General features: G+C 36.9%; 1 protein-coding gene across 2 annotated transcripts in view; it reads right to left on the reverse strand.

The window, feature by feature from the left end:
* The window catches only part of LOC122793640 (anoctamin-7-like), a 2,355,351-nt gene that overhangs the window by 1,944,539 nt on the left and 397,629 nt on the right, over nucleotides 1-13,183 (reverse strand). The gene's annotated exons all lie outside the window — the stretch shown is intronic.

Raw genomic sequence — 13,183 nt, forward strand, 5'->3', positions numbered from 1 at the left:
CCTCAATTGTGTGTATTTTGTAAATTTTCACTTGCATTATTTGGAATCAAACAGGTGAAAAAACACCTTTCCTAGAAGTTTATCTGTAGCCTGACTTACACAATAATATTAAAGATACTATTTTAGTTTTAGCAAATGAGCATAAAACCTTTGGGAAGAACAATCAGATCATTGTTTAACATCTGTTAAAAAAAGTTTTTTTTTTCTGTCCGATTATGTCCACCTCAGTTTTAAGGTGCACCCATTGTTCAATCAGTGTTAACAGCTGTATCTCCGTCATCAATGCAGAATCTACTGGGGTCATGCAAGGATTGCCCTTTCCTGCACTTTATCCATACTAGCACTGGAAATCCTCATAGCTAGCATAAATGTGAATAATAATATACAAGTCCTCACAATTCCGAATTATAATTCAAAGTGTCTGGTATATACAGATGATATTTTGCTGAAAGTTTCAGCTCATGAAAATTTCATTCAAAAAAATGTTTAATTTGATAAAACAGTTCAGCACTATATGACATTACAATATAAATCCATACAAATACTCTAATTATGTAAGACATTTGTAATTTGTTTCCTCTGTAACCCTGGTTAGCGAAAAGCTTACTAACTGGCAGCTATACGAATGCAATTCTTGACAAGTATTCCTTTTCAGACTCTGTGTTAGTTAATAAATATTTTTCCAGTATGCTTGTTTAAGCCTTAAAATACTGTTCTGTGAATGCTAAGCAAAACTTTAAGCTTGTTTATCTCTGTTACTTAAATATCATTGTATATACTATGCCATGTAACCCTAGATATACATGTGTATATGTATATATATATATATATATATATATATATATATATAGAAGATATATATATATATATATATATAAATAACTTTGTTTTGTTCTGCTGTCTGATGTAGAGTTTTTCTCAATTTGAAGGAAGATATTTTTCTACAAATATTAATCAATCCATGGAGTGAGTCAAACCATAACACAAACATATAGATAGATAACTGTGTGTACTTGTATATTTCAGTATTAGGTATTAACAAGTTTACTAGAATATGGGTTATTTATAAGAAATATTCCTGTTCCTATGGTCTACATGGGGGATCTATATCACCGTATCGAAAAGTAAAAATGTCGAACGACACAATAGCGAAAGCGCCGAAATATCAGGGTCTGTTTTTGAGATCACTGTACAGTGAAGATTGGGATATTTGCCTTTTCCTCACTGTAGTGCAATCTCAGAGTTGGTTAGCAGGGGGTCGCCCCCCACGATAACGAGTTTGAATTTTGTCATTTTCGCTCTTGCAAGCGTTCAACATTTTGAGTCTTCGATGTGGTGATATCGATGCTACATGGGTTAGAGCAGATTCAGAGTAATCTGGGAAAAACACTTGGAGAGGTGGTTACCCATAATTCCATTAAATTATTTATTCGCTGACATATACCAAGGGCATTTCCAAGTTCTGAATTCCAAATACTTTGTTTTCTCAGTTTTTCATGAATTATAACAACTAGTACATTTTCCTTTAAAATAGCTGCAAAATGAATATGAAACAAACAAATACAAAGATGTAGCCTTTATAACAGAATTTTTACTAAAATGCTATCACACAACCTTCTAGTTCTCAATCACTTCATTAATTACTAAAATGTATTTGCATTATAAAACATATAATTTCCAGTGTATTTTTTCTGTATAAAAATTTGGATAGGTAGTCCACTAGGAATATACTAAAATCAGGAAATAACAGTGAGTAGTATCTGGATCTTTCCTCAAAGAAAAAAAATGGCTGGTCAATACACGAATAATGTGTCACAAAAGGAATTTCTTTTTATATGTACTAAATCTATGTTACAACAAAATGTATGTTTTGAATGATTTGATGTTATTTCATGAGCTATACTTTAATATTTCAAAATCATTTGCAGTTTGTATAACATACGTGTATCCAAATTCTCTTTTCATCTTGAAAAGGCCATATCAAACTAGTTAGCAGACATCTCTCATCATTTTTTAAGAAAATGGCTCTGCAGTTCTGGACTATGTAAACATGTCATCAGGTCTCAAGGAGTCTGATTATACAACAAAATATTTCTGCAGATCATATCAGACTCTAGTTTCTCTGATTCCATTTTATTCCTCATTTGGTTTGTGCTGGCATTTCAGCGATCAGCAAGGAATATGGGAAATGTTTGGTGGGAACATCCCTTAATCCATAGTACAATTACATGCATCTTCTGTTCCTTCAGGTTAATTCCATTAACCTTCTTCTGTAATGTTAAATCTGGATGCTTAGACCAAAACTTCCTAAAGAGTACTCGTCTCAAGAAAATAACTCTTTCATCTTCTTCAGTTATGAAAAGACTTAGTCTGGATATGTGGAATCAGCTCACTCTTGTTAAGGTCTCACTAGATAAGTCATGGTACTTTTTAAAACAACAGTTTGGAATTAAAACTAGTCAACTACTTAGGATTTTTGCAGGGCCTGATGGAAAGATTTTGTCCCCATACCCCTGAACCCTATATAAACTATCTACAAGGTTATGCCAACTCAGAGAAAAGGGAATTACATTTATTAGAGGCTTCATCTCTTTACTGTTGATAGCAATGATTTGACTACTGCCTGTGTCTAACAGCTAGTGACAATGATGTACAGTATTTTTGAGTATTTTTTTACTTAGGTAACTAGTGCCTTTTTCCCTTGCTTTTGAATCATATGCTGGAAAGATTCACAGCACTGATTGAAGGAGTTAGCTAATAAGATGGTAACTGCCAATTCTGTGAAATGGAAAATGAGGTAGCCTAGAAATAGCCAACCAGGAAGTGACATGAGTTCAACAGCTAAGTCAAGGCTTCTTCTGGATGTGGCATTGGAACAGACTCAGGTGAAAACTCTTTTTCTTTTTGAAGTTCAGGAGAAGGTGTGGCAGTTCCTGCAGCTGAGACTTGTGTGCAAACATCTTCTTTAGTCATGGAAAAGGTTTTATGAGATTTAACCTGTGAGATGGAGATACCTTTATGGATGGTAAACCTTGTATTGAAGTACTATAAATATTATAAATAGTTGATGAAAATGAAGATACCGATTTGCTCTTTTTCTTAATGACCCTGCTTTTTTTAAGAAAACTACCTATATGTTCTTTGTGAGTGTGTGTGTGTGTGTGTGTGTGTGTGTGTGTGTGTGTGTGTGTGTGTGTGTGTGTGTGTGTGTGTGTGTGTGTGTGTGTGTGTGTGTGTGTAAACAGGTTCATAGGTAGGTACTAGGCTATCGGCCCAAGGGCCTACGTAAGCCTAACCAACAAGGTTTCCTGGCTTACGCCACCCAAGAAAGTTATTTTCCTGTGCCACGGTCGAGCAGAGACACAGAAGTGATCCCCGGGGTGTATTTCCTATTTCCCATCCTCTCATCAAGATTTTTCTTAAGGAGTGCTAATGAAGAACTTTGCTTGACATAGATGGGTAGCCTGTTCCAGAGTATTGGAATTCTCTGGGACAGGAATCTATCCCTCCAGCATGTTCTGTTTATTGTGGTAACAAGGTTTAGGTCCCTAGAGCATGTAGCTCAGAGGGATTGGGATTTTGTTAGGTGTAGCATGTCCAACAGCTCTGGGTTTGACATAGCTTTATATGTTAGGCAGAGATCACCTCGGAGTAGGCGATATGCTACGGAGTAAAGCTGGAGTTTTTTGAGGCGGTCAGTGTAGGGCATTTGAGGCCAGTAATCCACTTTGTGAGGTACGTCTGTGGCCTTTCCAGCTGCTGCAGATGTCTTGTGAGGTACATTCCATAAGGGGCGTTGTACTCTATAATGGGTCTAATGAGTGTTGAGTAGAGAGGAACAATGACCTCTTTTTTCCTGGATGAGAACCCTTTTATGATAAGGTGTGCCACGTAGAAGGACTTCCTGACTACTGTGGCAATGTGACTATCAAAGGAGAGACTACTGTCGACCTGGGTCCAAGGTCTCATCACACATTCAGTGTTAAGTAGATTGCTGCCTATGTGGTAGTTCATGGGTACAGAGTTTTTACCAAAGGGGATGACACTGCACTTTTTGGCATTCAGCTTGAGACCATGGCTCTGACACCAGGCATCTGTCTCAGCGAGACCCTTCTGTAGGATGTCCACATCATTTGGGGACTTGACTATGGCTCCTAGTTTGCAGTCATCTACGAACTTCGTTAGCCAGAGGCCTTCTGTGTTAGCCTGTACTTCAGAGAAGTAGATACCAAACAGGAGAGGTCCCAGGACGGAATCCTGTGGTACTCCACTTGTCACTGCTTTGAGGTCAGATTTGGAGTTTGCAACTTTTACAGTGTGGGTTCTGTCAGTGAGCCATTTGGCAACCCATCTTGTGACGTAGGGATTTATACCTAGTTTAGTGAGTTTAGCTATAATTCCAGAATGCGGGATGATGTGGAGAGCCTTGGCGAGGTCAAGATAGGCTGTGTGAACCACCTTACCTTCATCTATGGCTTTGGTGACTGCCTCAAAGAAGTCGATCAGGTTCAGGAGGCATGAACTGCCTTTCACACTTAAATATAAGTAACACAGATGTTTAGTTCTATAAAATACATGGAGATGTGATGTTAGATAGGTATAATATCTAGAAACAGGTGTTGTAATAAGCAGCAATGTCACAAGATAGAAAATGTGTTCCTTACTCTTATCTTACAAGATATTTTATGATATTGAATACCATATTGACACATATTCCATTGAACCATCTTGTGTTCATATTACACAATGGGGTTTTTGTATTTACTTTTTTTTAATTTTGAAAACCCATAGGTGCGGAAAACAACAAGAGTGAAATTCAGGAAATGTGTTCTTTTCCCAGGTTTGCCTATTGTCAGAAAAATATAGGGTGTATATATAAAACCTGGACCTTATTTTCTAGAGGGGAGTATGCTAAACAACTCATGCTGGTGGCTAACACATGTTGTTTCAATGTTATTCATATTCTTTTTTATGAAATGTTGAACATTTCTTTTTAGTTTGCTTTACTGCCCTTCATTTATTTTTATTTATTTCGTATTTGTTTACTGGGAAAGTTGAACTGAAATACTATCCCACTTCCATGGGTAGCCCGGGGAGAAAAACTCCATATTGACATACTATATTTACAGTCAAATAATGAAGTTATAACAAAACCTAATATTTAATAATATATTACCTAGGTAAACAAATTCACAATTTCATTTCATACATTGTGAATTTATACATAGACAGTACAACTATCTGGACAGAGGTAAGTTGCAGAAAGAATGCTGCCAATAGTTAAACAATCACAACTTCAGTTACAGTTCAAAGAGAGGATATTATATACAGTTAAGTATACACTTTGCAACAGAGCTGCCTCAATGACATTGCCTAGGCAAAATTATATTTGTCTTTTATCTAAAAAATAAATTGACTATGTTTAGGGATAATGAATTAATAAGAATTTTGCCAGGGGGGAACTAGTTCAGCCTGGTTTGGTGTAAAACAGACCCAAGTCTTATTTAGGTGGTCTTTAATAAGTGTTTGAAGTTGGGCAGCTTAGTTGTAGATCTAATCTGCAGTGGGATAGCATTCCATTCTTAGTGACTGAGAATGAGTAGAAATTTTAGCCAGAGAACTTGTGGGGTTTACATATGCTGCGAAGATGTTCATTAGATCAAAGTGGTCTATTAAGGTGGTAGGAATGGAGAATAGACTAAACAAGGACATTTGTCAGCTTTGTGAATAATGTGTGTGGAAATAAGCTGTATGTAAGTGGTGAGGTGGTTCATGCCAATTCAAGGGCAGTACAGTGGTAGATGTGGTATTGTTTGTTGGTAGTAAACTGTGTAACCTTATTATAGCATATGTGTGTCCTGTTCTGGCAGTGTAAATATAGCACATGCTAAATCCAAAAAAAAAAACATAAGTACACCATCTAATGTAGAAGTGTTTATTGTCCAGATAAAAAACATAAGCATTATTTTCATCCTAAGCACAGGACTTTTTGAATGACTTTATAAAACAAAACAATTGTTTTTATTTCATTTTTAATCATAATATTTTAGTTTTGAAGTTAGTGCCACAAGCTATTCTTCTACAACACGTAACAATGCAGGTATCTCCAAGGATAAAATCTCAATGGTGCTAGATTATTTTGATATCCCCAAATAGAAGTTTGCTACTTGTAATCTAAAACTACATCATACTCCTTCCCTATTAATATCCAGAGATATCAGAAATAAGTCATTTGGTTCGCCTATTCTGCTCATTCCCATACTGACTAGATAAGCCTGAAATCCTGCTTAATCAACAACTTACACTTTTTCAGTTCCTGCTAGTAATTGCTTCACATCTGGCCCATCCACAATCAAAAATGCTCACAGATTTTGAATACACAGCCCCTTCAGCAAGGCTATTCACCATTCTTTGTTTAAAGAAATATTTCGTTGTCTGAACCATTAAACTTGTACCTGCAAAGACTATCATTTTCATGTGCTTTTATTAACAGTTTTCTGTTTTTGTATATATAGAGACTTTCTCAGTTATTTCTTTTTTATCCTCTTCTCAGTCCTTCTTTCAGGCCTGCACATTTCTATTTTATTTTTTCTTTATTTTCATTTGTTTACCAGGGTAAATGTTCTTCTAATTGCTCTCAATCTTTGTATAACTTCTAGTTATGACTATTACACCATTTTGTTGCATTCACTGAACTACATTTGAATATATTGGCTTTACATGTTTTAAATTGAATCTGCCTCTATAGCTTGGTTTTTACTTCAATATGAAAAACTTTATTGGAACAATACAAATTAGTAGTTTATACTTGGTTCTACTATGAAACACTGATTTCCAGAAAGCCAACATTCCAAAAGAACAAAAAAAAATTTCCTGAAACCAAAAGGGTAAAAAGTTCCTTTTTTATTGTATTTTGTAGGGACAGGCTCCCTTGCAGCACTGCTGGGGAGGGGGCAAGTTCCCTACACACCTGAACTTATATATACCAACTCCATCATCGTACCAACTCCAAGAAGAAAGCAATCGCCCTAAAGAAGTGAATCATTGCTGGCGCACAATTAAAAATTGCACTGATAATGATTTCCTATCAGAACTGTTTGGCGTTATGCTATTCATCTTTTTTTTCCCTGCGGGCTACTGATGCTCAAGCAATTTTTCCCAAGCATGTGTCGGAAAGCCTTTATAACTCCCATGCCAAGTATATAGAATACTGTGCATTCATTGTCCACTTAAAGTAATATTTCCTCAAATAATAATTTAACCTTAATTTACCAGGCATATCCACGTCTTTCCATTCTTTGACTCTATTCCATATCAGCTCCCTTCACTGATCTCCTTACCACTCTCTGGGACAAATCATGTCTCCTCTTTGCCTTCTCTCTGCATGCATGAAGAAACGCAAAGCCTACAAGCTTTCTTATAATATACTCCTGCATGTCCTTACCTACTTCAATAAACTGACTCACTGCCCCCCCCCCCTTTTAAATGAAGGTGCTAGACTACACCGTTAAAGTGTTTACAGCACTACCAACATGGGATAACCAGAGACAAAAAACATTATTCTCCATTCAGTCCACCCTTTACCTAAATAGCACACCATTGTATTTGCTTGGCTCATTACATATTTACATTGTTAACAGGGTTTAAAGTAAGAGGAACAGTATTTTGTAGTTCCTTCTCTTTCTCATTTGATACCCTTCCTGTTTGCCGTCCTTCATCACAAGCCCTTTTGTGAGCTGAAACCCGCAAACTACAAGCATTTTAAAACATTAATGAAAATTTTCAAGAATTTAAACATTTTCAAGACCAAAGTGATTACTTTTGGAATGCATTTGTACTGAATACTGGCTACCATCCATAAGCCTACTAAACATTATTTATTTAAATAATCATATAAATTTCTCGTAAACGTTAAAGCCCTTCCCACACCTCTGTATATCCACATACGTAATAAATGAGCCTATGTTGTTTTAGGAAATGTTAAATTAGCACTTGTCCAAGACTGAGGACTCTTCTGGCATCCTACAGATAACAATTCCTCATCCTTATCAGCTCAGAAAACAAAGCCTGTCTGTAACCCTCTGTGTTCTGTTCTGCAGTGGTCTAACATGCTTTTCCGTGTGATATCGTCCATCTTCTGTAAACCTACGCATGAAGCACAATCAAAACCCTTGATAAACTCAAGATAAACAATATTAACACATGCTGTTTTTACTTATTCACTGTTACCAAACCATTACAATGATAAAAACCCCAAAGACTACAAAAAATGCCTCCAGAAATGTGACAAAACTATGACAAGAAAAAAACTAATCCTGAAGTCTCTCTGGAACAAACCTAATGAAAATGTTTTAAATCAATAGGTTATAGTCCTTCTTAAATATCACGAATGTGGTAACAATAGAATTGCAGTTTTACAAATCTGTCAGCTAAAATCAACAAAATGTGCAGTAGCTTAGAATTACAGTATCCAAGAATGCAGTCCCAAAGGAAAAACAATGCCTCACTTCAAATGAATCAAAGAGTGCAGTATTCCTAGAATGAAATGTTGTAACATTAATCATATTCTGCTAAATAGGTCTCTAAGGCTGCTGACTTATGAAGACACTGACAAAAACATTGGTTGCTAAGAATAAAGGAAGAAATACTTTTCATAAGACACCCACATAAAAAACACATACATTTTTTACTTCAGTACATGTACACATACATATTCCAGCACTGTGCTGTTCAGAACAGCAGGAGTGTAGAGCTCCATAGTATTACATTCATCCAGTAGCAGCAATGTGCCTTTAAACAGAGATTTAAAGAGCTACAGATACTTCAAAGAAAATACAAGAGGTGCATAATGCAAGGTGTCATTCTAACTTCATGTCATTTATAGTTTATACACTGGCTAAGGCTTTTTGTAAGTTATAGAGGAGTTCCCATGGCTGAACAAATTTTAGAGTTGCATCTACAGATTAGTTTCTGCTTCAGGGTGAAAAACATTATTGGTATAACATGCTGCATTCCTTGTAGAGTAGATGTGAAGAAGTACAACATTAGTATGGAAACAAATCAAAAGAAGCACACACATTGAATAGAAAGGTACACATTGAATAGAAAGGTACACATTGAATAGAAAGGTACACATTGAATAGAAAGGTTGGTTTTAATGGACAGAAAGCATACAGTACTGATTGAAAAATGAAAGCTTGACAGCATCCATATATAATGGGTCATTAAAAGTCTTCCCCCAAAATGTCATTAGCTGTTCAGTTACCAGAAATTGCTGTACTTCTGGCTTCTACAAAAAAAACATAAAACATAATTGCCTGAAATGGCTAAGTACATAGTCAGGAATAGGAAATTATTCATGTTTAACTTGTGTTGATGATGAAGACCGTTATTTTCCTCTCTATACTCATATAAAACTAATCACATTTTGTTAGCTTTTGAACATCTTTGCTATATGTACATGTTTTTATTGCTTTCCTTTCCTCAGTGCTGTCAACAATGGAAGATTTATTGTAATTTCAGAAAAGTAGGGTTTCAGATCTCATGCATATTAAACATCTTACATTACCTCGTGTTTATTGGTGAAAAGCTGTTCATGTCCGATATTGTATCAATTCCAAGTAGATTTATTTCAACACCACCATACCTCTCAAACTCTTAATGCAAGAAATCTGGACAAAGCCTAAAATAATGGGGGGATAAAGGCCCAAAAATAGGGACAGATTTTAAATATTGCTCATATAAACTTAGAAAGCTGTTAGAATAACATAATTTGTACTAGCACCCATTTTCTGAAGGATATGAAGTCTGAAATTCAAATATATGTCATTATTTGGTCATTATTTACTGACTTCAGTCCTCTGTGATTTGCCAGAAAACCAAAAATTTTCTGAGGCATAGACCAAATATTTGAGGCAAAAATCTGGACATTCTGCAAAGATCTGTAGAGTTGAGCGGTATGAACACCACCCTTTCTTTGACAGTCTGTTTTACTTTCATAAATTGAGCAATGCTATTTCCTTAACAAATGCTGGCTAAGTGTAGGTTTCTATGGGGCTTAACATGTAGGGTGCCAGACTGCTACACTCTGTGTTAAGTTTGATAAAGGCTTCTGATGTCATGAGTCACACTTATATTCCATAATAACTAGCACTTTAATGTGGATTATTTTCTTCTCAGCTGTATTGTGCTGACTTTGCCTAACAGCCAAAAGAGCATGAGGAGAGCAGAGTACATTTTCTAGTTGTGTTCTGGATTTACGACTTACCCTGAGCTCTTATACTAAGAAGACAGCTATTTCCTTGTTTGCTGGGGCACTAACTACCTAACATCAGGGATCTACATCCATTCACACCTCTTCTTACAATATGACATCATACTGTACTGTAGTTGCTGAAAACAGAACATTATTTTAGTATACCAGATCTTCAGTTTGGTTCTCATACATCCAATTGGTAATGATATTTCCTCCTGTACAGTACATATTTTGAGGTTGCCATGGACCCCATATTAACTTTCCCTAACCATGCCATGCTTATAATGCAAGTCCTCACTGTAGTTCCATATAGATGAATAACCAAATCTTCTATCATATTTCTTACACTGTCTGCTGGACTGAAGATATTTGAATCTGTAATCTGTGTTTCTAAAGGAAAAACTTCCACATGCTGTTTAATATTCTGCGTTATTTAAAATGTGTTGGCTGCAACCACTGCCTCTTTCCTGACTTCTTTTGCAGGTGGCCATTAACTCTTCTATGTCCAGCTGTTTGCACTTGGCACCCTCAAACAGGATAACTCCTCTCTCATGTTTACTGATCGCCCATTATTGTTATCCAATAATGACACAATCTGTAGGAGATGCAAGGCTAATCTCTCACCACAGTCCTCATTTCATAAGCAACACCCTTACACTGTCCAGCATACTATCACCATCCCTAACTTATACTGAGGTAGTTAAGAACTCTCACACTAAAAAAAATCAGAATCTAGATTGTATTGTAGCACAAACACACACAGGCACAACAACCCATTCTATCATGCAGCTGACATACCCTCTATGGGAGTGTCCAAGTTTGTGAAACTAAACAACTTCCACATAGTCTGAATCCAACTACAGCAATGCTTTGGTCATAGAAGATGCCATAGTTAGACATGCAGACTCAACTCTCTCCAGCCTGAACACGAATAAGGTGATGGATGTTAAGCTGTGTTTCCAGAGCCAGGGCCCATGATGCAGTGGGGGTCATTACATCCCTCAGTCCCATTAAATATGAGAATGCGGGTAGGAAGTTCTAAGGCACTCTACACAAAAGAAATGCATAAAGACATAATGTGTACAAGGCTGAGAAGACACTGGATTTGAGTAGTGTCCTGCCATCTTCAAAGATGAAATACATGACTGTAACATACATACAAACATTTCAGGCAGGGGCAATAAATGCCCTTTTAGACTGCCTATGCACTAAAACAGTCATCCCCATAATAGCAGTCCAAGCTGTTTTTAAAAAAAATATATATAATCTAGTGCTTGCTTTAATATAATTTGGTAGTCTATTCTAGGCATCAGTTACCCTTTTCACAAAATCATTTGGTACATCTTTCATTCCTATACAATTTCCCAAACAACTTGTCCAATGCTTCTTTGCTATGCTTTGATAACCCCAAGCATGCCCAGTAGTTTGTTTCCAAATGCCCTTACACCTGAAAAAGGTTTCCTATTAGTTATCGATATAACACATTGTACAATTTCAAATATTTTAATATTTCCTAATAAATTAACTTTTGCTTCCATGGATGCCCTTATTATATTTCCTCTGTACTCTTACAGACTGTCACCAGGCTAACTACCCTGGGGGCCTTTCCAAGCCTAGCCAGGTTTTCCTGAAAGAATAATGATGTCCTGCATCCAAACAGGACACTGAGGGACAGGCATTTAGAAGCTACCTCTGTCCATAAGGGACATGGGTGCCAGGCCTGGTGTAAATTTCCTATTCCACATCCACTTGTCTAGGTTGTGCTTAAACTGGGTAATAGACAAACTCAGCTTCACATAGATGGGAAGCCTGTTACATAGAAGAGAAGTCTCTAGGACACATATCTGTCTCTAAAGCATGGTCTGTTTAAGTCACAGACAAAATTCAAGTCCCTAGACCTTGTAATTCTGGTACTCTTTGACTTACAAATATGTAGCAGATTCATAAGTGTGTGATTTATGGATGCCTTGTAAGACAGGCATAGATCAATCCTCAGCAATCTAGAGGAGACTTAGTAGAGGCAAAGGGCTTTAAGGCACTCTGCATAAGGTAGGTTTGCTACAATTTGTATTCTTCTTATAGGGAACCTTTGAGGTCAGTCTAGTTGCTACATATGCCTGGTCAGGTACATACCAAAGGGAGCATTGTACTCTATGATTAATCTGATAAGGGTGGAGTACAGTAGGATAATGATCTCTTTGGACCTAGATGCCATGTCCTTACTTCATAAAAGGATTTCCTCACCACTGTGGTCATATGACAGTTGAAGGTAAGGCTACTGTCTACGTGTGTACCCAGATCCCTGACCACTGGGTCAACTCTTAGAGGTGTATTATCAACATGGAAATTAGCCAGGATGGTTAATTTCCCAAAGGGTACAATTATGCATTTTGTAGCACTGAGTTTAAGACCATGACTTTGGTGCCATTTGTTAGTCAGAGATAGACCTTGAAGAATGCTAGCGTCTACTGGGGAGTTGATGATAACCCCCAGCTTGCAATCATCTGCAAACTTAGACAGCCATAAACCTTCAGTATTTGCTTCCATTTCAGAGAAATAAATGCCAAAAAGGAGTGGTCCCAGTACCCAGCCCTGGGGGACTGTGTTAGAGACTGGCCTCTTGGTGGAGGTGGCCGCACCTATTTTGGCCTCCTGGGTCCTATCAATGAGCCAGCTGACTACCCAGTGGGTGATAAAAGGGTTTATACTTAAATTACCAAGCTTGTCTATAATGCCTGAGTTGGGTATTATATCAAAAGCCTTGGCCAGGTAGAGGTAAGCTGTGTGCACAGTCTTACCTTCATCCAATGCTTTGGTGACCGTTTCAAAAATGTCCACCACATTTAATAGCCATGACCTTCCTTTAAGAAAGACGAACTGTGATTGGTTCAGTGTTTGCAGGTTACCCATGTTTTCATTTATGTCCAT

The sequence above is a fragment of the Protopterus annectens genome, chromosome 2.part0 (genome assembly GCF_019279795.1).
Source record: "Protopterus annectens isolate FY-2018-M chromosome 2.part0, PAN1.0, whole genome shotgun sequence".
NCBI lineage: Eukaryota > Metazoa > Chordata > Ceratodontiformes > Protopteridae > Protopterus > Protopterus annectens.